A 25,652-nucleotide genomic window follows, 5' to 3' on the forward strand; every position below is an offset into this window, starting at 1 on the left:
TTGAGAGAGTCCAGAGGAGAGCCACGCGCATGATCAGAGGTCAGGAAAACAGACCTTATGACAACAGGCTGAGAGCCATGGGGCTCTTTAGCCTGGAAAAGCGCAGGCTGAGGGGTGATTTTGTGGCTACCTATAAATTTATCGGGGTGTTCACCAGGATCTGGGGGAACATCTGTTCACCAGAGTGCCCCAAGGAATGACCATATCGAACAGTCACAAACTCCTCCATGACAGTTTCAGGCTGGACATAAGAAAGAACTTCTTTACTGTCCGAGTCCCCAAGGTTTGGAATAGACTGCCACCTGAGGCGGTTCAAGCACCTACTTTGAACGCCTTCAAAAGACACTTGAATGTTTATCTTGCTGGGATCCTGTGATTGCTGCTGATTTTGGGGCAGGAGGCTGGACTCAATGATCTTCTGAGGTCCCTTCCAGCCTTAATGTCTATGAAATCTGTGTGGGATGTGGCCCCCGGCAACACCAGTGTGGAAGAGCCCTGAACTGTGACAATAAAACTAGACTAGTTGATTCCTCATGAAGTCTTCTAAAATGGATAATTATTTTTAAAATACTCATCTAAATCTTTGTGGTAATTGAAATATTTGTATTGGTATTAAGTTTTATAACATCTTATTTTGAAAAAGGGAATGTGATATATGAGTAAAATTTTACCCAGTTTAAATGCTAGGAAAAAACTAAGGCATATTTCTTTGGAGGAGTGGGGAGGGAGGGATTTTTATTAGGGACAAATGAAATAGTATGACAAAAATAAGAATTCAGGTAAAACACAAACTAAACCTGAACCTTTACTAATATTCACACAATTCTGATTTTGCTGGAACTAAGAGCAAAAGTGAAACAGTAAACTACTGCTTGAGAGTAGGGTTTGACTTTCTACGTCATTTCAAAAATATTACTCCAGCACAAAGGGGATGTAAGAGAGAGGAGAATCTTCTAGCCTAATGGAAACTTAAATTTCATTAAAAAATAATTTTGTTAGCTGCTTAGTCCTTACAAATATGTTGGATGAAACCTTTAGACTCTAAAGTTTCAACTGTCATTGGTTTTGTTGATGGCTGCATGTTCGGTTGGTAACTGAAGGTTAAAGTTACAAGGTGTGGTTGTGGAGGGAATTACATGACACATGAATTACTGTACAAAGTAAAGAACCTGGGAAAATAACTTTATACTGCTGAATAATTTACTGGCTCCTTTGTGATTGTTATATGATGAAGGCGAAGTAGACTCTTCTACTCACTGGGCACACCTACACAAACATTTACTGCTCCTGCCCAGGACAGTTCCTAGCCCCCGCCCCACACACCAGGCAGGGCAGCTTGTTCCCAGCTCAGCTGTATGTGTATTTTTATACATGCAAGTGCTGCAGCTCCAGGCACATGAAAAGCACCCAACACTGCGATGCTGGCAGTTGTATAGGTAGCAAAATACACGCCATTGCTGAGAAAATGGTGGTGGTTGTGCACTTTTGAACTAAAACACATAGGTGCTTTAGTTCAGAAGTGCACCACTGCCATTTTCTGTGCACTGGCACGCATTTTGCTGCTTATAAAAATTGGATGCTATACAGTGCAGTGCACGTCAGCTTGTGTGCAGAGCAAGCAACAGATCTCTGGTGCATCATAGGACCAAAAAATATGTGTATAATGCCCCATGAGTGAGGAGCTGGGGAGGGGAAACTGGCTGGGGAGCTCGTTCCCCCAGCTCTGTGTTCATGGAGCTGGGTGGGGAACAGGCTCCCCAGCCCCCCGCCAGCAGAGAGCTCTCAGCATTGGCTCCAGGTCTGCGGGGCTGCTACTGGGAGATGCTTATCTGCCAGTAGTGGCTCTGGCACCATGGGGCCACTTCTGGGAAGCCCTTGTCTCCCAGCACCAGCTCAGCAACTGTGGGGCCACTGCTAGGAGACCCTTATCTCCTAGCAGTGGTCTGATGGTTGCAAAGCTGCTACTGGGAGAAAAAGATCTCCCAACCCCACTCTTTGATTGTTATCTTGGAGCAACAGGGCTAGAGCTCCCTGCTGCCAGGGCAGGGGGACATTGTCCCTGCCCGGGCTCCTGTGGCAGAGCCCGCCCTAGCAGCAGGCCATTGACTGGGAGCAGATTTTGGTCCCAGTCAGGCATCTACATGAACACTATGGCACTGTTACTAACTTCGAGTAAATTTGCTACTTGCATTTGCAGGTAGCAAATTTACTCAGGATTAGGGAGGTTTACTGTATAGGAAGCATGTGCATGTGTAGATGCACATGCTTACTTCACAGTAAACGTATTATACTAATGCAAAGTTAAGCATCTCATGTAGATGCACCCACAAAGTGATTAAATGTAAGAGGGACTAAATGTATCTGAGGAGATCTAGGTTTCTAGTGCAAAAGTGTTTGACTTTCTTTCCTTTAAAAATCAGTCTCCAATTTGGGACAGCATTTATAAATTATTTTGAAGTCTGAAGAACTCAGGTTCTGTAGATTTATCATTCGTATTGAAGTAGCATCTGGAGGCTCTAGTAAGACACCCTCTCCATTGTGCTAGACACTAGGATATGTTTCTGGTTAAATTAAGCCAAGAAGCCAGCTTTGAAGTCTAGTGATATAGCCACTTGTTCCCATTTAGGGAGAGCTGAACGTGAAACTACAGTTCATTCCCTCTCAGCCACAATAGCATAGTCTTGGATTGTTTCAGAGGAGACTACCCATGTGATCCTTGGGAAAGAAGGTTGTTCCAATACATCAAAGGTTGTGCCAGTTCCTTTGCAGAATGGTTATTTGTCCTGATTGTAATGGGGCCATAGTAGGCCATACGTCCCATATTTTATTGCTACAGGGCTAGAACAGCAGCATGTCAAGGCAATATACTCTTTGCAGTGTTTCAAGGGAGGGGTTAGTCTTTCTTTACAAGGAGCTCATCCACTCCAAAACCTAAAGATTAAATAAAGCTGAAGATTTGTTTGTTCCTTCTTGTATTTTGTAGCCTAGAGCAGGGCTAATTATGGAGAGGCAAGTCTACTGGAACTCAGTAGGTGGTTGTGGTGATATAATAGAGACCTCAGGTGGTGGCAGTAATGAGGCTCACAGCTGAACAAAGCTTGAACAGCCATAAAAAAGCATGCATATTTCATCAGAATGACACCCTTTCCCCCCAATATTTTACAACCCACATGTATTTAGTAGTAGTATATTAGCTTTATGGGAAAACATTCAACAATTTGAGACGACATATCTGACAAGTGTCCATTAAAACTATGTGGGAAGGTTGGTCTTTAATACAGAGTGGTGCCAGCTGGAAGAGGTAAGTTTCTTAGAAGCTGGGAATTGCAACTCTTTGAAAGAGAATCTCAAGTATATGACAGATGTGAGGTCCCAGTCCCTGGTGGAGAAAGAAGGTGCTCTGACCTTTGGCTACTGACTACACCCACAATAGCTTCTCATCCAGGTGCTCCAAAGCAGTGTTTCCAGTCTGAAAGACAAGTATCAGGTCTGATGCAAAGGCTGGCTAGAGGACACAATCAGCCAGCTTAGCTGGTGATAGCAAATCCCTGCTGAGATATAAATATGGAGAAAATCAGATAAAAAGTATATTTAAAAATTGCTGTGTTTGAAATGGCATGTTTTAATACCTGGGCTTTAATCACAGTTGAGCTTTAAAATGAGACAACTTTGAGTGCTTCTTGCTGTGAGAGAGGGCAGTCCCTCCAAGACACACTTGACATTTTTGGCATGGTAGGCAGGAGAAGTTTGCATTGGCACTCTCTAGATTGTAACAGGACTCTGGATAAACAAAGTGCTTCGGTTTCCAGGGCTGCCAGACCCTTAAACTTCAAAAACCTCAGCATTCATCTTCCCTCCCCGCCACACTCCAAATGGAAAAAAAATGTGTTTGTGTGCGTGTGTGTAAACAGCAAATTCACTTGAAAGCAAAACCTGCTCTCCTCACAAACATGATAAAACCTAGTAATTATGCCATAGAGCATCTACCTGTAAATTTAACTTAGAAAAATACTCAGCAACAGCAAACTGAATAAACTAGCATACACATACCTTATGCAGTCAGTCCTCTTTAAAAAAACCTGATATAGTGGAAAATGACATGATGCTTCTGTGAGTTCTAGTGCAAACCTTGCAGTTATGTTTTTAAAATAGTCAGATCATAGTTTTAATAAATATTTTAGTGTATTTTTATTTTGATGAAAATCATGAAAGAGAAAAAAAGGGAGTCCATTTTAACTCTTATATAGAAACTCAGATGGTTTGAAAAATGTTGTGAAACTCCTTTTTAATTTTAATCAAGATCAACATACCACAGCTCTTGATATGAATATGTATAGTTTGTGATGTGGATGACTTGCCATTAATATGAGAAATTTAACTATAAAATACCAGTTTTCCTTCACCCTGACACCCATTTGAGCTCATTACAATTTAAGGTAAGCCATTTTCTGGAATGTATTATGCTACTTGTATACTTTCCTTTGGCTATTTTACTGAGAAGGCACAACATGGTTTTCAGGCTTGGCTTAAGTTTCAGTGGGTGCATCTATACATGCCTATTAATGCACTTGAATAAACTGCAGTTTATTGCTCCCACACATGTCCACATGTGTGCCCAGGACCACAGCATGCTGAGCAGGGGCAGAGCATCCCCGACTGGCAGGGGACCGGGGGGTCAGTCTGGTAGCCTAGGGCTGCTCTCCCTGGCTCAGCCTGCTGCGAGGGGGCTGGCTAGGGCACAAGGATGCTTCATTGTGGGCTAGGTGGCAGGCAGCTCCTGCACTGAGGCACTCCTGAGCCCCAGTCAGCCTGGGCAATATCTACACATGCACTGCTGCAGAGTTTTTTACTCCACGGTAGAATAATACTTGTATTTACATGTACTATCCTGCTGCAGACCGAATTAGTTTTCTCCAACCTAATGGGAGCGCACATATAGATGCTGAAACTTTACAATGCAGCTTATTAGTCTAGCGGGTAGTCAAGTCTGGTGTAGACATGTCCAATGGAATTTGCTTGAGAGGCCTAGCCAGTGCTGAGTAGAAAGGCACTATCACCCACGTCTTGCATCTAATCCTTCTATTGATTCAGTCCAAAACCATATTTGCCTTCTGTGCAGCTGCATCGCTCTGCAGACTCATACTGATTATGTGATCTGCCAGGACTCCCAGCCAGGTGTAATCTATTTTGTATTTGTATTTTTTATGATCTTCCAAAGGTATAGCACCTTGCAGTTGTCAGCACTGAACTTCATCCTATTAGCTCTAGCCCAGCTTCCAATCTGTCGAGATCCTTCTGAATTTCATTCCCATCCTCCAGCATGTTCACAATTCCTTCTCAATAAACTTTCTATGCCAGCATCCAAATTATTAATAAACACACTGAACAGCACTGGGCCCGGGACAAATCCTTGTGGGACTCCACTCAAAACCACCTGCAATTCTCACATGGAGCCATTCATAATTACCCTTTGCTTGTGCCTTGTTGAGCTGGTTGTCTATCCACTTTATAGTAGCTTTGTCCAGCCCACATTTCTCCAATTTGCTAATGAAAGGGTAATGTGGGACCTTATCAAAAGCCTTGCTGAAGTCCAGATACATTATAATCCACAGTATTCCCTTTATCCACTTCAATACTTTCTCAAAGAAGGAGACCAAGTGTGTTTAATGCAATCTGTTCTTAGTAAATCCATGATGGCTGCTGTGATCAGCCTTTCCTCCTCCAAATGCTTGGAAATGGCCAGTTCTTCCTTATTGGTCAGGACAATATTCAAGATAGATGATCCCTTAGTTTTATCCTCAACCTTCTGGAACAGAAAGTTATCCTCCATACAATTTAGGAACTGACCCAACATTTTATGTTTGGCTGTATCATTCTTCAAGCAGATATCTGGAAAATTGAAGTCTCCCATCAGTGCCATCCCATAGCTTTTGGATGGATCTATTACCTCCTTGAAGAGTGTCTCATCTACCACCTCTTCCTGATTTGGTGGCCTATAATTAGGGCCCTGAGAAAATCATGGTTTTGTGGACAGGTCAGATGCAATGAAATTAGCCCCACACCATGATTTTTAATGGTCATGAGCCTGTGCCAGAAAAACACATAAAAGCACAGGTTTCCTTTTGCAGGCTGGCAGCATTCCTGGGCTTTTGCAGTGTTCCACCACAGTGCCACTGTTCTGCAGTGCCCGGTGACACTCAGCATGCAGCCACTCCTCTGCTACCGCTTATAGCTGCTGCACATGGCAGCCCCACAACAGCCTCATGGGGGGGAGTGGCAGGGGTTAGGTGGGACTCAGCCGCCCCCAAAATAATATTTTCTCCCACTGCTTATGGGCCTGTCAAACGTGTGGCACATGTACAGGTAAAGTACCATTTTTCACACAATATTCACGGAACTACCAGGACCCGTTTGCCAAGATCAGTGGTAGTTCTGTGAATATTCCATGAAAAATGATATTTTACTTATATACAGGCTACAAATTTTCTACAAGAAATCTGCAATTTTATCAGGGCCCTACCTATAATTAATCCGCACCATTATAGCAGTACCGCATCTTTACCCAAATGCATTCTGCTCTGTTATCTTCTTTCTCCTGAACCGGGAAACAAGTGTATGTATTTTTGACACACAAGGTAACACTACTACTTTTTCTCCTTATCTTGTCCTTCTGAAATAGAGGGTAACCCTCAAAGTTGACACTTTAGGCATGAGAGCTGTCCCACAAGGTTTCTGTCATACCAGTCAGGTGCTGGTTCTTTTCACAAGCTTCAGTTTCCATCTCATTGTGTTTATTCCCCATATTTTTTATATTTGTATACACATTTAAACACATTACTTCTTGTTCTATCCCACCGGGGCAGAAAGTGCAGAAAATAGCTAATTTTCCCACAGAAAACAGTTAATTACTATCCTCTTTATAACAACCTTTTCTGGCTGTGAAGACTATTATCACATTCATGTGAGAAGCAAAGCTTTTTGACTATATCTTTTATTGGACCAATTTTATATTTGGGGGACATGATAGACAAGATTTGGGATGTAAAGTACCCAGTTCTTCCAACCATTCCTTCTATATGGCATTTTCTAGACCTTTGATCATTTTTCTTACTGTCCTCAGGACTCTCTCCAATTTGTCCACATGTAAAAGAGCAGGGCCCAGAAATGGACAATAGTACTGCTGGAAAGGTCAGTATAAGACCCACTTCCTGTGCCTTGCTTGCATGCAGCATACCTGTCAATATATCCCGGTATTCTATTAGCTTTTAAAAAAAAAACAAAAACATCCAATGTTACAGTGTTAATTTAGATTCAGTTTGTGATCCACTCTTATCCCTAAGCCCTTTTCTGTAGTACTGCAGCCCAGCCTGTCATTCCCCCTATTGTATTTGTACGTTGAATTGTTTCTTCCTGAATATAATACTTTATATCTTATGATCTATCCTTGTCCTTCTCATAACAAATCACCCTCTCCATTTTCCCCTTCCTTCTCTCTGGCGTTTTACTATATTAGGCTCCAGTTTGAAAGCAACCCTCTTAGCCATGGGTTTTGTTTTTAAAGTCTTACATGTTGTGCCAACTGCAGTTAAAAGCAGAGCTTAATTGAAACAGAAGTTCCTGATTACTTTTCTTAAAGCAAGATGCAGTTCTACTATGACAAGTATGTGACTGTTCGATCTGGAATCAACAGACAGATATAAGATTAAAAATCAACTGCTTTCCCACTTGCAATTTGTTTTGTTGATGTTATACTTAGACATTACACATTTGTATAATGCTATTTGTATATAGTCAATGGCTGACCCCATGTAGGTACAGAATCCAAGTACATTGTTCTGTTTGGCTTAGTACTCTTAATGCAGAGCCCAATGCATAGGGAGGAAATGGGATGCTAAACTTTCTTTCTTTCAGCCAGCTTATATATGATTTGAAAAACATGTGGCTACTCCACAATGAGATGGGTGTATAGTCCCAGCAGGGTGTTCTGAACATACAGGCTAGGGACAGACATTACACATAAACCCCTTTAAGTGATCAGAAACTGGTTTATATCTGTAATAGAACAGATGTTCAGTGCACATAAACCAGTTTGAAAATGGCTGAAACCAGTTTGAGATAAACCTAGTAGAATGTAGTATCAGATTTAACTGATTTGGCTCAAACTGGTTTATGCAATGTTCGTCCCAGACCTCTTGCTGGTTCAAGTTAAATCAGAGTCCTCCAGCATCCTGGCATGCTGTCTGGGCTGGATGGGGCTCTCTGCTCCACAGCAGAGCTGGCCTCACCCCTCTGCTCCCTGGCTGGAGCTCGACACAGACTTGCAGGCACAGCAGGGTCTGCTGGCTTCCCCCTGCCCTGCTCTTCCCCTCCTCTCACCACTCGCTGCTTAAGCAGAGATCCCTTCCTCCTCTCTGCTACAGCAAGGACCATAGCCAGCATGTGGTATGCTAGCTAATTGCAAGAGATGTTTGTGTATGTGTGTCTCTCCAATTTCACTGGGATAGGCAGACAAAACAGTGACTGCATAGGACTTTTGGAACTAATCAACAGGTCAGCCAGTAAGCTGTTTAAGAAGTCTGAAGTAATGTGGAGAGAGGCTATTATTTGTTATCAGCCTCCATCCCCTTCCCTTCCTTTCCTTCCCTCCCCTCACCCCCAGCTGGCTTGCTTGCCTGTCAGATTGCTGCAGCCAGTATGATAAAGCAGGGAGGGTGACTGAAAATCTCCATATCATCAACAGATGCATGCACTGCACCCCTGACCCCCTCCCCCAGCCCGGGCCTGGGGGCTGGCAACCCTCCAGCCCCTTGAGCAGCCAGCAGGGAAAAGCTTGAGATGTTGCAGGCAGACATCCCTAATGAGAGAGTCCTGCTGGGGCCTGGCCATGCCCCTCTCATTTCTGCTCCCTGCAGAAGGGAAGGGAGGGCTGCTCTAGCACCCCCCAGCTTCTAGCCTGAGCCACTGCAGGCATGTGCCTGAATTTCCTCAGTCCAGAGAGAATGTCTGTCCGGTATTAAACCCATTTAGCTTAGCCAGGTTAGACTAACCTGCAAAGATGGAATCAATTCAGGCTCAGGCTTTTTGAATGTCTGTCCCTAGTCACAGAAACCCATGCTGAGGATGTGTTTACCAACTTCTCAGCATCTATTAATCAACTACTTCTTTTGTTGAGGTAGAAGTGTCATTTCCCCTACTTAATCTATGGCATGTTATAAGGTGTTTGTGGTGGTTTAGGTGTTGTGCCTTGTAGGGCTTGAAGTAGCAATTTGGAGGATTCCTTAGGCTGACAATTGGCTGTGAATCCAGGAGACAAAACTCTAGGGTGCAAGGGGACCCTTTCTAGTCCTATGTTACTATTCTGGTGACCAAGAATATCTAGAGTACAAGCCATGCCTTAATGCAGAATCTAACCTTTAACCCCTAAGAGCTTCCCTTAAAGGTGGGAAAATCCCATTTGTTCCTTTTGAACAGTTCTCTGGACTGTCTCTGTTGCCTGAACCAACCTGTATAATTGTACATAATATGATATATTAAGGGGGCACATTGCATTCTTTAAAAGTTTTCTTCCAACAAAAACAAAACCAAATAGACATTATGGAATGGAGTCATGAAACCGTTCCCTGGATTTTTGTGCACTAATCTTCATAACAAAAAGGGAAATTACTCATAAAAATCGTGTTTATCAATAATAGAGTTTGTGCTTGTAAATCTTGAACACCACTTTGAAAATAAACCCTGTAATAAGAATGGCATAACAGGACAGCACTGATGGAAGCAATGGTAATCAGGTTTCTTAGTAAGCCTGGTAAGTAATATTTCCATATAACAACATTATGGTATTGGTACTGTCCCAATTATAGCAGTGTATTATGTACTTATTTGGTTTGGTTCCCATGTATCTTCATCCAAAATAAGTTCCGTGCAAAAGGAAAAAGAAATATTGCAGTGAAGCAATGCATGAAGATATTCCAAAAAGTTGCTATGGCATCTTTAGCAATTAGTTGGATTACTTTTTTTTTCCCCTTAGTCCATAGAGCTTTAAAGCAGACTTTTTCCCTTTGGTAAGCTGCAAGTAGGAAAAACTTGAGTATAAGTGAAGAAGAAGAGTATAATATGAAGAAGATAGGATGTTCCTCTCAGTTTGGTGTTCAGGGTAGAAATACTTATTTTATTTGATTTTATTTTAATATCAACAGTTTATTAGTGGGACTTTCAGAATAATTTGTTTGGGCAGAAATTAGCAAAAAGAATCAGATAGCTTTTAAACATCAAGTTATGTTTAGAATAATTGTGGTTTATATTTCATTTGACTGACAGTATCCTTTAGATTGACAAGGGAGATAGGATGATCTTGTTTTCAATAATCTTTTATGTTTAAGGTGTTTCTTTAATGGCTTGTGTTGCAATTTAAAAATAGAGGGTCTATGCATGTGCTCATGCTTGCTAGGGTATTTCAGACTTGATTTCTGAGGTTGCTGACAGCTTCTGAAAGATTTAGGAACTGGCAGCAGGAAACATTCCCATAGAATCTGTACTGTGAACTTTTTCTGGAAAAACAGCATCATTTAGCAGGTAATATATCTGCAATAAAAATACAGTTATGCAATAATGGTTCATTAATATGGTAAATCATAACACGGCCATTTATATTAAATGTAAAAAGGAAGCTGTAGACAGAATGAACTCCAGCTCAGTCAGTTGTTGGGTTTGGGGGGGGCGAGGGTGTGTGCGTGTGCATGTGCATGTGCGTGTGTGTGTGTGAGGGGGGTTAACTTTGAAATAGCCATTTTTATTTGTACAGAAGATAACATTTGCTCATAACATTTTTATTTTTGCATAAACAGATTTCCATTTTGGCTGAGATTAATATAGTAGGAATTTATTTTTACTTTTGGATATAATATGATACTGTTAGAGCACTTTGTTTGGTATGTAGCTGCTAATTTATCCTTTATGCCTTTACAATCGTGTCAATGCCTCATGTCTCCCTTAGTTTCTCTAATCTAAAATAATCCCAGTGAAATCCTTTGATTGTCTGTTTGGACCAGATCCACTTCTAAAGCAGGAATGTAATGGGCTTTATGGCACTTACTTGGAAGTAATTTATCCAGTAGAGTGACTATAGATACTTGTTTTAATAAGAATATGCTTTATGGTAAGTGGGGACTGCTATTTAATTAGCCAAAGGGAAAATAGTTCATGATACAATCTGTTCCAATCATCTTGGACTTTAAACAAAAAGTCATACTAAGTTATTTATGCATATACACTTTATTTGTAGTTGCTTTGTGCAACCTTACTCCAGAACTTTACAGTACTATCCAAGGATGAAAAAAAAAAGTTGTGAATTTCTTATAAAAAATGTAAAAAGTAGTTTCACTTCTTGCTGACAGGGCTGTGAGTGCATGCATATTAAAAGCAGGTGACATTGGCAGCCATTCTGAGTTTATCCTGGGTAATATGCTGCTTTGGCATTTGGCAGTTTGCATCTTTCTGGTGTGAAGACTAATGTAAGATTCTGTGGAAATACTACATTCTTTTAATTGTACGTGGATCTTTTTTTTGCCTTGAAGCCTCTTTTACATGGATAAATAATGCATATTACTGAAAAGTAGAGATTGACATGCAGAACATTATGTAGGATTTTAGTGTTAGGATTTTAGGAAAGACTACAGTGGCATTGGAAACCCAGTGGGGACAATTTCCCTTCAACTATTCTGGCTTACTTGAGAATGTGGATAATGGTAGAAACTACTTGACTCTTTTAGGCCTTAAAGATGAATGAATTACTTCTTTTTTTTCTTCCTTAGACATTTGGCCATTGTAAATGAAACAAAGTTGGAGTTATTTGCAAATGTGAGGGATGACATAGCAAATCTTGAAGGTACTCTATGAATGAGAGCAAGGTGTTTGCATTAATCATTGCAGATCATTCTTTAGGCTGTAGTTTAAATAAGTTTCTCTTCCTGTTGCCACTATTTTGTTTGCAGAATTCATGAAAAGTCCTTTCACAGAAGCAGATTCTCAAGATATGCATGAAGAACTGTGATTTCATATGCAGCCTGTGAAATCAGAATAACCCAATCCAGCACTATGTTAAAAACTGCAAAATAAAGGTTTCACTGAGCTGAACAACTCCAGTATTTTTGCTGCATTAAGGTAACATAAAGAAGCCTCAAATACGCACATTCACAAAGACAGCATGGACCTAGGTTTTAACTTATTCAGAAAATAAATTTTAAAAATCAGAAATTAAGAAGAGACTTTTCTTATGGTCCCAGTTTCCAATCTTTTTTTACAATAACTTGGAAGAGTGTTTGATATAAGACAGCATGCAGTATGTTCTGATGGTTCTCCCTCCTCCTCTCAAATATGTATAACCAGCTGGTTTATATGACCCTACTTGTTTCAGTGAAGTAAAAAGCAAAACTGTGACATTAAGCAAATATGTCCAAACAGAAAACACGATACTGGGGAGCTTATCACACAGCCTGTGAGCTGTTTGCGGCCTGTGGAGTCATGCCTGCCCCTCTTCTGCCCCCACAGGAGGAAGTAAAAGCTGGGGAACTCAAAGGATTTTCATTGTTGAAGGATTTGGGCAACAAACTATTGTAGTCACCTATCAATAATGCAAATAACAGCTAATGTTATGATGCAGAATATTTATTTTGGTAACATGACTGTGTATTTATGTATGCAAAGCAAGTGTGGCCCCAGTATCATGGAAAGTTGCCAGTATGATACTTATGAGGATCACAGAGGTTGAGTATCTGATTTAATCTTATCCTGGTGCCAAATGCTAATAGAGGAGGCCAAGTTCTGCTCTCATTTGTGCTTTAAAATGGAAGTAAAACTTTGTTTAAAATGTCTGTTTATAGCTTAAATGCTAGCAAGAGGTTCAGCACCCCAAAACAGAGAGAAAAACAGGGACCCTGCTTCAGGTTAGAGGTTAGAGTCTAATGCCCCAAGCCAGAAGGTGCTAATTGAGTGTGAGAAATGTCAAGTGTTCTCAAGCTCACTGAATGCAATGAACTCCCATTGACTTTAGTGAATTTCAGCCATCTCATTATTTTAGCTTTGAGGGCTCTAGGCACTATGTAGGAACATGTCATATGTGGCCAGATAAAAGAATGCAGGGACAAGCTGCCTCCAATGACAGAGGAGGGGTTCTTGTCGATGGGCATCAACTAGAAGTTGCATAGCTTCATTGCCTGCTTCTACCCTCAACTTCCAAATGGGCAAGATCATCCTTTATTTTATGTAGCATGGAGAACCTCAGTGACTTCATTCTTCAATCTTTGCGCACTCACTTTTCACAGTATATAAATTTAAGCATGTGCTGAATTTTTTGGTGGAGCTGATGTTGTAGAAGGAAAATATTAGGAAACTTGATTGAAGAATCATTTTACAATGGACTCAAATGCTTACATTTAAAAATATCCTAGAGTAATACCATTTTGTACAGCTCTAGGACTTTTCAAGTGGTGGAATTAAAGTAATTTACCTACACTAGCAAACTTAGTTGCTCAACATCCTAAAGGGTTGATTATATTGTATTTTTCTGTTTTAACATCATCAGTAACACGCAGCCACCTCTAGATTGGAATACAACAGCCATTTAAGAGTTTCATAGCAACCCTTCCAGGAAGTGCCAGGTGTTATTTAATGACTACAAATAATCAGATCTCATACCACGAACATTACTGTGACAAAGTATCCTTACTCCTGGGTCCAACACTGATTCACAAGGAATTTAACCTAAAGCCTCATTGGCTAGGGACAGACACATAAACTGGTATAAGTGATCGACAGCCAGTCCAAATCTGTAACACAATAGAAGTTCAGTGCACATAAACCATTTTCAAAATGGCTAATACTAGTCTAAGATGAACCTGGATGGATGTAGTATCAGACTTAACTGTTTAGGTGAAATCAGTTGATTGAACTTCTGTCCCAGATCCCCTCCAGCTTCAAGTTAACTCCCAGTCACCTAGCATCCTGGGATTCTTGGCACCCCCCTGCAAGCTACCCCTCACCTTTCAGGGTGGGCAGGCTAGCTTTGGCCCAAGATGTTTACTTCAGCCAAGCAGGGAAGCATGCTCTAGTGTGTGTCGCTCCCCCCCGTGTCTGCCCTGGGTCACTTCAGGCATGTGGCTGTATATCCAGAATCAAGAGTGAATGTCTATTCACTTGCTTATTGGTTCAATCTGCTCAGCTTAGACAAACCTGTGAAGATTGAATTGATTCAGCCTTGGGCTTTTTGACTGTCTGTACTTATCCACTGAGCTCTTCCTGCAGCACTAAGATCTCCTGGAGGTCTCCCTTACAAATACTAACCAGCCCAACCCTGGTTAACTTTTAAGATCTCAGCACAAGGTGGTATGGCTGCAGGCCATAACTAATGAAAACCTGGTACATTGGGTATATTGTTCCTGGATCTCATTATAGGCAATTGTTCCGCTCCTTCTGCTGTTTTTAATTCCTAAACCTAATATTTACCTCTGAGCATTCAAAGTTATTTTAAATTGTATCTAGACAAATCACTAAGGGGTCTATTCTTTTAGTGCATGCATTTTATTCTCATTAATGGTCATGAGAGTTATGCACAGAGCTCAAAGAGTGCAGAAGCTCAGTTCCACCAGGTTTTTTCCAGCAGGACGTGAGTACCACCCCGACTCGGAGTTTCAAAGTTTCTATGCTTTTGAACAAACATAAAATTCTTCTGCCTGAATGAAACAGAATATTGCTTCTTTCCACCCTCCACTTTGACCTCCCTCCCAGGCAGCATTAAGAAGCCTGCCTCTTTTTCTTTTCCTACTTCCAGCAGTGGTTACACATGCATGCTGAGCATCCTAAAGGCCTAAGTTAGCAAAGAACTCATTCAGACCCTGCATTATACAAGCTTGTACAGTAGGGAAACTGTGGGTGAATTTTGTGTTGAGCCAGGCTCTAAATTATGCCTAAAGTGTCTTTAACTGGAAAGCAAAAACAAGTTTAGGCCTGTAGCACATTGTTTTACTATTCTGTGAGCTCTCTGCTAGTCTATTAGTTTGACTTCCTTGTCCTTCATGTTTTTGACAAACTGTCAAGTACCTTGAGTTTAGCTTATTATCTTCCCCCACCCTCAAAGAAAAAAGTCACCAAAAACAAAAACACTAAAGACCAAAAAGGGGGTAATTTTTTAAATACAGAAGCCCAGAGGTTGTAAAGGGTGACTCAGTGGTGTTCATACTGTATTCGCTACTGTAGCTGGAGTCCAGAGATTTAGCATAAAAGTTTTGGAAAATTATGGCTTCCAGACCAATACTGACACAGTACAGGTTACTTTATCAACACTGACTGAAGCAATTTCAAAGAAAATGCAGGAAATAGAAGGCCTATTTTGAAACTTTAAAATGCCTCTGCAGGGCAAGGTGCATTCTCCTCTGCCTGGTGAAAGGAAAATAAATCTTTCTCTAATAGAGAAAAGCTAAAGAAAACAGACTTTGAAATACCAATGTCTGTATTACAATGATCTCTGGATATTGTCATGAAACAGTTAGATAGGCCTTTCTGAAATTCCATGTAGAGCTGTTCAGGAAACCAAATTTCTGTTCTGTGCTAGTTTTTGTGTTTTGGGGCAAATTTCTTCCTGAATCATGACAAAAAGTAAAAAGCTTGAAAATTTTGCTGTACTGAAATCCCACAATAATCCACCTTGGAAGCACCAAAATATTTGTATTTCTAAAATATGTTTCAGCTGCTGACTGAAGTTGATACGATTCTGGATGCTCAGTAATGGGAGGGGCGGTGGGAGCAGCAAAACTAAAAAAGAATAATGTCAATTTTATTCACTAGTTTTCTGGGCTTTCAAGATCCCTAGCTCTGAGCAGCCCTTCCATGCTAACTGCCTTGGAACTGGACTTCCTAACCAACTCTTAGCACAGCTGGTTCTCCCGGTTATAGGATTCAGTTGGCTTTGGAGTCTTAAGACCCCATGCTTAGGACCCTGGACATCCATCCCAGATATACTTCCTACTTCCAAGCCAGACAGCCTAGAAAACCAAAGGTCCCTGGACCTCTGGAAGTCTTTATGGCAGGGAATCTCTGAACTCCAGATCCCCAAAGTCCAGACTTCTTAGCAGCCCTGAAGGCAACCTGGCAGGACACTGGGAAGAGCAAAACCTGTCTAGGAGCCATGGATTCATCAGATGTTTGCTGAAACTAAGACTTATGAAAAATTTGGTTTTGATAAATATACATTTCCCTATGAAGACATATTTCATCAGAAAATTGTCAAGTTGTTCTCACTTCAAGCAAGACAAGATGGCATTTCCTTCTTCATCAACTTCTTTGTTTTCATCATCTTCCTCTTCCTCCTCCAGATTTTGTTAGAGTTTATCTACAATTTTTGACTTTCACAATTTTCTGTGAAAAATAAATAGGAAAACTTTTCCTGCTTTTAGAACAGCTCTACTTTTTTGGAAAAGCAGGACACGAAAAGTAAAGAGGAGAGAAAAGTTTTCCAACCTGGGGCCTGGTTCACTAACAAAAAAAGTAGCTTCAAACAATACTGTTTTGAATAGTAATAGTATGATACTATTACTGCTGCTACTACTACACAAATGATACTGCTAATAATACTAAAATAATGCTGCAATCATTGTCTCCACAATTCTGAGAGGAGCCAATCACCAATTACCCAGTTGAAGAAAAGTGCATAGCCACATCCTCAAAGAGAAGAAATCCATTTGATGTAACATTACTACTTCTCTTCAGATATTTCCAAATCCTTGAGGGTGGCAACTCTGCTAACTTCATAGTTCATCCAAAGCTGATATGCTGTTTCTGTCTTTTCCAGTAGGAATGGAACCAGCCTACTTGCCCAAGTCTCTTCTTCTCATGGAAATATTAGCCATCTAATAGATCACAATCAGATATGCTTGTGAATTATTTCTAAACCCATTTTGTCCAAGGAAAGGCTAGGAACCTGCTGTTCCTTTATGCACCAGCTGTGTCTTCAGGGCTGCAGCCTAGGCTTCTTTTGTTAGTGGATATGGGCATTTTTCATTCCATGATTCTTTGCCTTTTTTGCAAAGATTATCTACAGAACCCAACTCCTTTAACATCAAGGAGAGAACCCATTCCACACTTTACCTGAAATACCAGCCTAACCCTTTCTCTCTATGCTTGGTTGCTCCAAGGTTGCTCTCCCCATGATCTATACCAGTGGTTGTCAACTGTGGGTACACGTATACCTAGGGGTACTTAAAAAGGTCTTAGGGGGTACAGGGGGGCTCCCACCACTGCATGCACCCTGGTGAGGCCCAGGGAGCACAGGCCTCCCCCAATCTATGCATGAGGCCGAGGCAGCTGCCACTGCATGCTGGGCTTTGCTTGCCACTACAGCTGCTGGGAGCAGTGCAAGGCCACATGCCTGCCACCGCCAGGCTGCTCTGTGTCCCCTGCCACCCGGCAGTGGACTGCACATAGCAGTGCGCAAAGCCCAGCATGCAGCAGCAGCCGCCTCTGCCCTGCACACAGATTTGGGGGGGAGGGGGGCATATGCGCACTCAGCCCACAAATAACTTTAATATAAAGGGGTCTATGAGCTGAAACTTTAAGACAGAAAGGGTACACTTGTTTAAAAAGGTTGAAAACCCCTGGCCTATACCAAAGTATAGCTCTTTTCCCCTAAGGGCTGCTATTTTACATCTGAGCTGCATGTAACACATGCCCTAATATTATTACTGGTCCTAGTACTGTCCAGCTTTCCTAGATCTTAAGTTAATGTTTATTGTATTCGCTAATTGCTAAATATTGTTAATATTTATTGTATTGTATTTATTGTCATTTAAAAGAGTTCTAGTTATTACCAGGATGCATTTCTAACCATGCATCACATTCAAATTGCTATCCTTCTCTAGGTCAAGATGTCTAATTTAAAACTAACATGCTAATTCAAAGCATAGCAGGCAGTAAGTAGGAAGCTATACATTTATAAACCTTTATGCTTGAAACAATTAAAGCAAATAGTAGAGTAATAGTGAATAGTTATAGCCACATACTACCCTTCTTGGTATGTATAAGCAAGTAGGTGAGCATAATTTGCATTTATAACTATTATGCATATTCATATTTCTGATGTTCCAATGGCATATGTTCCAGAGATATAGTCCACAATACTGTATTTTCACCTGTAGGTGATGCTAGCAAATTACATAGTTTGTTTTACTGTAGCAAGAATAATTGCTAGTTCTACTTTTCCACTAATTGGTGGCACTAGCCATTTTGAAGGTTGTTACAATATCTTTGTTTCAAAATAGTTTGTGAATTTGCTAGAGGCAGTGGACCCTGCTTGCATCATTATGGTTAACAAGCTGCCACCCAAAACATCTCTACCTGCCTCTCTCCACCCCCTCAAGGACTGCCTTAGTCATCTGTGCAATTATACCCCATGAGAAACACATACTGTTTGCTTAGATGCATGGGAAGTTTACAGTTCTGTGGTGGGAAAATTAGTATGTTATTAGATTACATGCTTGCATTACTAAGAGGTCTTGACTTTCTTTATTTTGAATATAATTCAACGACACCCTGTAATAAGATCAGATTTGTGAAAGAAGTTCTGCTTTAACAGCATGCACACACAAAACATAATTAAGTACAGTATAGTAGAGAGAGAATTGATTGAGAGCTGTGGGCATTAATATAACTACCTAAAAAAATTACTTCAGTATGCTGTATTTATTAAAATATCTTCAATGACGTCATGATTATAGTGACTTAAACAGGAATTCAAGAAGAAAAACAATTATCCATTGTGTATCTTTCTTAGTATCAGGCTAGTGTTAGTTCACAGGACTGGCAATTTCACTCAGCAATAGGAGCAGGCGGCTGTATTTTCAGTGATTCCAAAGACTTTCTCAGTGTTAAGAGACATAAGTGAGAGATGAGCCTGACATCAGTAGAGTTACTTTCAAGACTTCGAAAAGCAACTTTGGAGGTCAGTAGAGGCAATAATGAACTTATGTTTATTGCCAACAGGATCATGGGAACAATTAAATTACCTGTAATTGAATGCATGGAACATTTTTTAAGTGCTTATGATAGGGGGGAATCTGCTGGAATGAACAATGGCTGTGTCTACATGAGATGCTGACTGTGCAGTAGCTTGATACTACTGTGCAGTAGTGTTGTGTGGCAACAACCACGATGCAATGCTTGTTTAGTACTTGTTTAGTACTTTAGTCAGTTAGTATTTGTTTATATAGTCAGCGTCTCATGTAGATGCAGCCATTGGACACAGCAGGACCCCATGATGGAAGTCATGGATGCTGTTGAACAAAGGCTGGGTTAGGGCCTGCATATTATCCCTAGAATGTGACACATGTAGTTTGGACTGAGGCAGCTGGGCTGTTTGACTGGATCTTTGCAGTTTTTAATTATAAAATCAGAAGAACAAACCCCCAGTCCCCTTCTGAAAAGAAGGGCCTAATGCTAAGGTGTAGGGCTTTGGTTTGTAAAGTTCTCAAGTTTGGATTTTGGGGTATCAGAAGTTTGCAGGACAGGGTGCAGATTAGTACATTTGCATTTTTTCAGGGGGTGATAGAAAAACTGAACCAGAAAGACAAAAAGCTCAATAAACATCATCACAAAATGACCATTTTTTAGCTCTACCATTTGTTAAGACAGAGTACTGAGAAATTCCATTTGATGAATTGGATGAAAATGCCTATGCCATTCTTGTGTTTCTTCTGCATGTGCCTTTAGAGATCAGCTGAATTCAGTCCTCTTTTCATGGACTTCTGCATTGCAAGACAATAGTGCTTGAATAGCTTGGGTGTCCTTTGAGATCTTCCAACACTGAAAGACTCTCGCTTTTGCTGGATTCATTGTGTTTGTGGTACCCTGAAATGTGTTTTTTCCATGTTCCCTTGGGAACCTATGCTTCTGTATTGCTACAGTGACAATATGAAGACTACCCCATTTTTATTGTGTCCTCTGTTTTTCAATTCTTGCCTTGTGAGAGAAAGTAAAGTAGCCTAACCTGGGATCTTCTGTAATCACAGCCTTTTTCTAACTGCTTTGGTATGTTATTGTAACTTGCCTTTTTCCCCTCTTAAAAATCTCTTCTGTACTACATTATAAATACCAATAAAATGTTAGGAGAAAAAAACACATAAAATGTGTGTTATTTGTTTTAGGAGTCTACGAGATACAGTATGAGTAGATGGCTGGAATTTTTTACAAGGAGGAGTATTATTTTCACTTTTTAATTTCACGTTGACCAATATTTTTACTTTGGGTAAAATAAAAACATACATTTTCCTGAGCCTTTACCAAGATAAATTTTCTTAACATTAGGCATTCCAGAGTATACAGCCAACTCTTCCTAAGAAACCAACGGCTAGATCCATTTAGTTTTGGGATGCAGTTTCCTCCCTCCCTCATCTGTCAGCTCCTGCCTGGACATTGACAAAGCAAATACAAGCTTTAGAAGAAAGTTGTCCTCTTTACTTTTGTAACCACTTTGTCCCAGAACTTTTCAGGTCAATTCTAGCTGTGAGGAACGACTGAATTTCTTGGTATACCATAGGAAGAGATAATAAAAGAAGTGTTTGGGGTGTAATCATTATGTGCACCTCAGGATGACAGCATAAACAAATCAATGGTAAGGTAAGGACTAGCAGGATATAAATTAACTGTTTTCTACAAATAAAGATGGTAGCCTTTCCCCATTCTTGGGAATGAGTCATTGTAAGCATGTTGTTAAATGAAGTCATCTGCCATTGCTCCTCCAAGTCATGTTATTAATACATCTCATAACCAGGCAGCCACTGTTCATTATTCCCCAATTTCTCAGACACTTCACTTTTATTTTACCAGAAGTGTCTGAGCCATTCAGGGAGCACTGGGGATGCCTGGTAGGCTGATTGTCTAGTGAAGATGGTAGCTGATATGCTTTCTGAGTCCGAATGCAATCTTCCAGCCAGTCATTTTTGAATGGGATACATTCATCTACATTAAACAACCCTCTCTTTACACCTCTCCTTTCAGACCCAAAATTGGAAATTAAAATATGTTTGTATGTTCCAGTTAGATGACATCATAGGGGAAAATATATATCCTTTGCACTTGGAGTTAGGGGGGGATCTGTTGTGCAGTTCTTTAGTTCACACACTTAATTGTTAAGAAGAATCCTGGTTCCCAAGCAGGTATTTGGTTACTATTGAAAATAATAATAACAATGCTATGTGCATAGGTAATGTCTTTCATCCAAGGATCACATGATGTTTTATAAAACCACATTGCATAGGATTTATAAGCATTCCCAGGACAGTCTTCAATATTTTAATGCTTATTTCTCACTCAAAATATTTAGCATGGCTGAAAGTTTGCTTTGTTAAAATTGTTCTAAAATTAATTTGATTAATTTGATAAAGCATCAGGCTAAGGCAGAGGCTAAAACTTCAGATTCTCCATATGAAAGAGACATGAACATAATCTTTAAATCTTCCCTAGATAATCTCTGTCCTTTATTGACAGTACAATAGGCATGAAGCACTATTATTCTTCATGTTTAATTGCCCTCAGTGTTGGGGATGGATCTTCATTATTTCACCTAGACCACATTGTCTAATTTTGGGGCTTTGCTGGACTAGGTTTGGGAGTTGGGGGATAAACAGGGTTTGAGATTTGGAGGATAGACAAGGCTGCTTCCTGAGGCTCCTCCCAAAGAGTTGGATTTGTGAGTCAAGTTGGAATCAGAAAACATTGATTCATCAAATCTGAAACTCTTCAAGGAATGGTTGCTCAGGTCCATTGGAGCTCTGGGAGAAGAAAGATCCTTTTCAGAATAGTCAATATCTCAGTGACTAGGGCAATGACCCAGGGTTTTGGGAGAACGAGGTTCAGCTCTCTCTGCTTGATTCAGACCTGGGATTCAAACTTCAGTCTTCTGCAGGGGAGTGCCTGAACCACTGTGTTAATGATTACTCTGTTAGGGCCTTGTTATACGCTTACAGTATGAACCACACAAAAGTTGATTGGCGTTAGTACTAGCTTGAGTTTGGAGCAGTCACACACACTTCAGGCCAGCAGGGGCGTGGAGGACTGAAAGGTAAGAATCCTCTCCCTCCCATTCCTGGCTTCCCCTGCAGGTCTCCCCCGCCCCCCGCCTGTCCCTCAGGATTCCTTCCTGCCCCCACCCCCCCACTTACTTGTAGCTGCCTGGCTTTCTGTCCCAGGGGAGCAGGCAGGGAAGGGTAAACCTACCTGTCTGGCCACTGCTGCCAAGCTGCTGCTCTTCTCAGGGCTAAGCCTGCCTAGAAAGCAACAGCAATGGTGACTGGACAGGCAGGTTAACACTTCCTTGCCTAGTCCCCAGGGACAGACAGAACAGGCAGCCACAAGTAGGGGGGCATGCAGGGTGGGGGAGGCAATGAATGGGGAGCTGGGCTGCTGGGGAGGTTCGGGGAGGTGCAGTGGGCCTCATACAGGCTAGCCATGGAGTTGGGGGATGCTTACACTAAGGTATAGCCTATGGTAGCTGCACCTTAGTGAAACATGAGCTGGGTAACATGAATCAAATCCTGCTTTGGTGTGGTGTAACTTTGAACTACATAACAAGTGCTTAAAACCAGTTTCAGATGTTATTGTGCAGGCAACGCAGGTGTTAAGAGCTCCAGAAGCCACCCAAAATGACTTTAACAAGGCCTTTACTCTCATCGGTTGGAGTTGTTTCTCTTGATCTCCCACATCCCAGATAAGTATTGTGGCCAAAAGCGTCTGACCTTCTCAGTCTCTCTTGCTGAAGATGTTTCACTTTGTATAAATCATTAAATAATCATGGAGCCACCAAGACAGAGAAATAGCAGGGGCAAAATAGTACATTCCAGAGGTTATGGCGCTTGCCTAAAATACAAAAAGCCGAGACTCAAGTGCCTGCTCTGAGAATATTTATGCAAATAAACAATAGCAACAAGAACTATTTGAGAAGGATCCACCCCACTGTAGCCAATAGTTTGTGGTTGGAGCACTGGACTTACGGTGTAGGGGACCAGAGCCAGGTCTTGAATTTGAATCTGGGTTTAAAACATACCTAGTGAGTACCCTAGTCACAGGGCTACTGGATATTCTGGTGTATTCTCTTTTTTATTTTCATAAAACATTTTGAAATGTCTTATTGTCACTGAGATATGAGAACATATTTGAAATCTCAAAAACTTTTCCTGAGCCATTTTCGATCCACCTTTATCCATGAATGATTTTTTTTGGTGTGTTGGGTTTAGCTCATGAATCTCATAAATAAGGATGCTGGACCTTAACTAGTAGGCAAGTTATAAATAGGACTTGCTATCAGCTATAGCACTAATATACCATTTGTTCTTTTCTGTTTTATTAAAAAATGCATGGTTATTGTCTTTTTCCTAAACAATGAGTACATATTTTTCATATCCCTGGGGATTCCCATGGACTTGTGAGGTGGAAACAGCTGGATTATTTAGATGTTCAAGCTTGTAGAACCTTTGTTGGAGAACACATTTGTTTTAGAAGAGTTCCAAACTACATGATTACATCCAAACCTGATTACTGCCACCTGGAAGAAGAGTTATATACAAACAAATATGAAATTTGAAATATAGGAGAATCTAGTATGATGGAGTCATAAAGACTGTATAAAATTGAAATCATGAAAAGATTTGTGGAATAAGACTGGTGGTTTTATGTAGCAAACCACATTTAGTATGATTTTCCATCATACCTGAGATCAAGTTTTGAATGTTGCTGAATTATCAAAACTGTCTTCACCAATTAAAGCTCCCATTTTGGAACTTTCTAAACCAACAATTCAAGAAGTAGTCTCTGTCTTCACTGGTACAAGTACAGTAAATTAGAACTGTCAAGAAATTGGAGATTTGGATAGAAGTTTGTCACAAATATGTGAAATATGTTGCATGTGGGTAGTGAAATTGTTTGTCTAATATAATTTGTCTTGTGCATGCCCTATTTAATTCATGTAGCAGGGAAGTTTAGAAATGTAATTTGACTTTGCGGCAGTGCACCTTTGGTGTGTCACTTTAAGCACTGGAGCAGGTGGCCAGCAGATGCCTGATTGAGGCGGCCATTTTCAAATGAAGGTAAGCCTGGTAGAGACAGCAGTGTGTTGCTTGCAGTCAAGGGAGCAACATCACCCAGCTGACCTGAGGCTCACAAGAGCTATGGAGATGGTTGGAGGCTCCCAGTCCTGGGCATGACCTGAAACTGCACCTTGCTGGGGAAGGGAGGCCTGGTGGGATTGTCTGTGGTGGGGCCCTGTGTGCTCCCTGGTGGACTCAGAAGTGAACCAGAAGTACTTCCAGTCCACTTCTGGGTTCGTCGCTGAGCACATGGAGGTCCCCCACCCCCTGCCCCGGGTGCTCCTATGGGACCCTTCATGCACCTCAGCATCACAGCATTCACAAGTCATGCTGGTACCTCAAGGTATGTAGAAAAAACATGTAAAGCTGTGTCTATGGCCAAATCACTGGTTCTCTGAATCAGCATCAAATCTTCAGATTCGGATTCAGCCGAATTGAATCAGGGACAGTGATCCAAATCAATTAATTGAATCACTGTCCCTGATTCAGGGTGAATCCAAATCACATAGGGCCCACTTTGCACACCTCTACTATGCATGTGTTTGAATATTTATTTAAACGTAGTTTTCACCTATGAAGTTTTTTGTATGCATTTTAAAATGTAAGCATAATAAACCAATAAATGTGCTTTGAAAAGAGCCAGGTTTATAGTTAAGAGAGGCCAGTCCATGGCACCATTAAGGATAACAAGAAGAAGAATTCTCTGATGGGAACACTAATAAATGTAGTAGCACACTGTAATAAAGAGCACTTGAAAATGGATGATGTATAACAATATTATTCATAAAGAGAAATGGAAAAGGATGTCATGCTGAGTGGTTACATGCAGTTATATGGAGCCACTAACAAGGTTATCACTGGAAGCTGAGTGCCAGTGTGTTCATATATGTTTTATAACTAATGCAAAGAGGAAACTATTTTTCTCTTGGAGAATGGGTAAGCCTGAAGTCAGAGATGTGCTAAATCTTTCTACTGATTTTTAATCGCTCAGAACTAAATGTCAATGATGCTTCACATAGGTCAGTGCAATAGACAAAGCAACTTTGCTTCAAGATGCTTGATGGAAAGTTCTTGGACTAAATACTTTATTGCTTCTGTCACTAATATTCTTTTGGGTACAAAATTATCATATACTTATTCTGCCCTTTGTAAATAAACAACAAAACCTCTGTATACAGTATCACTAACAAACTGAAATACTGGGGGAAATGAGTTCTAAACAAATCCAGTTCTAGCTAAGCAGCAATTGTGGTGCTAGAATACCAGAACCTGAAGCCCAGCTCACATGCCATTGAGACAAAATTTTCTAAAATGTGCAGTCATTCAGAGGGTTGGCTAAATGGTATCCAGCAGTTCACAGCAGTAACATATCATTTACCCACAATGTTAACATGATCTGATTTTTACACTACAATTTAAACTTTTAGACAGCAACAGATTTACAAAACAGTTTCCAGAGATGCTGTAACCAAGTTAAATGACAAATCAACTGTAACCAATAGACAACTGTGTTACTAAAAGGCAGTCACT

Source organism: Crocodylus porosus, unplaced genomic scaffold (genome assembly GCF_001723895.1).
Source record: "Crocodylus porosus isolate Cpor-Errol unplaced genomic scaffold, CroPor_comp1, whole genome shotgun sequence".
Taxonomy (NCBI): Eukaryota; Metazoa; Chordata; order Crocodylia; family Crocodylidae; genus Crocodylus; species Crocodylus porosus.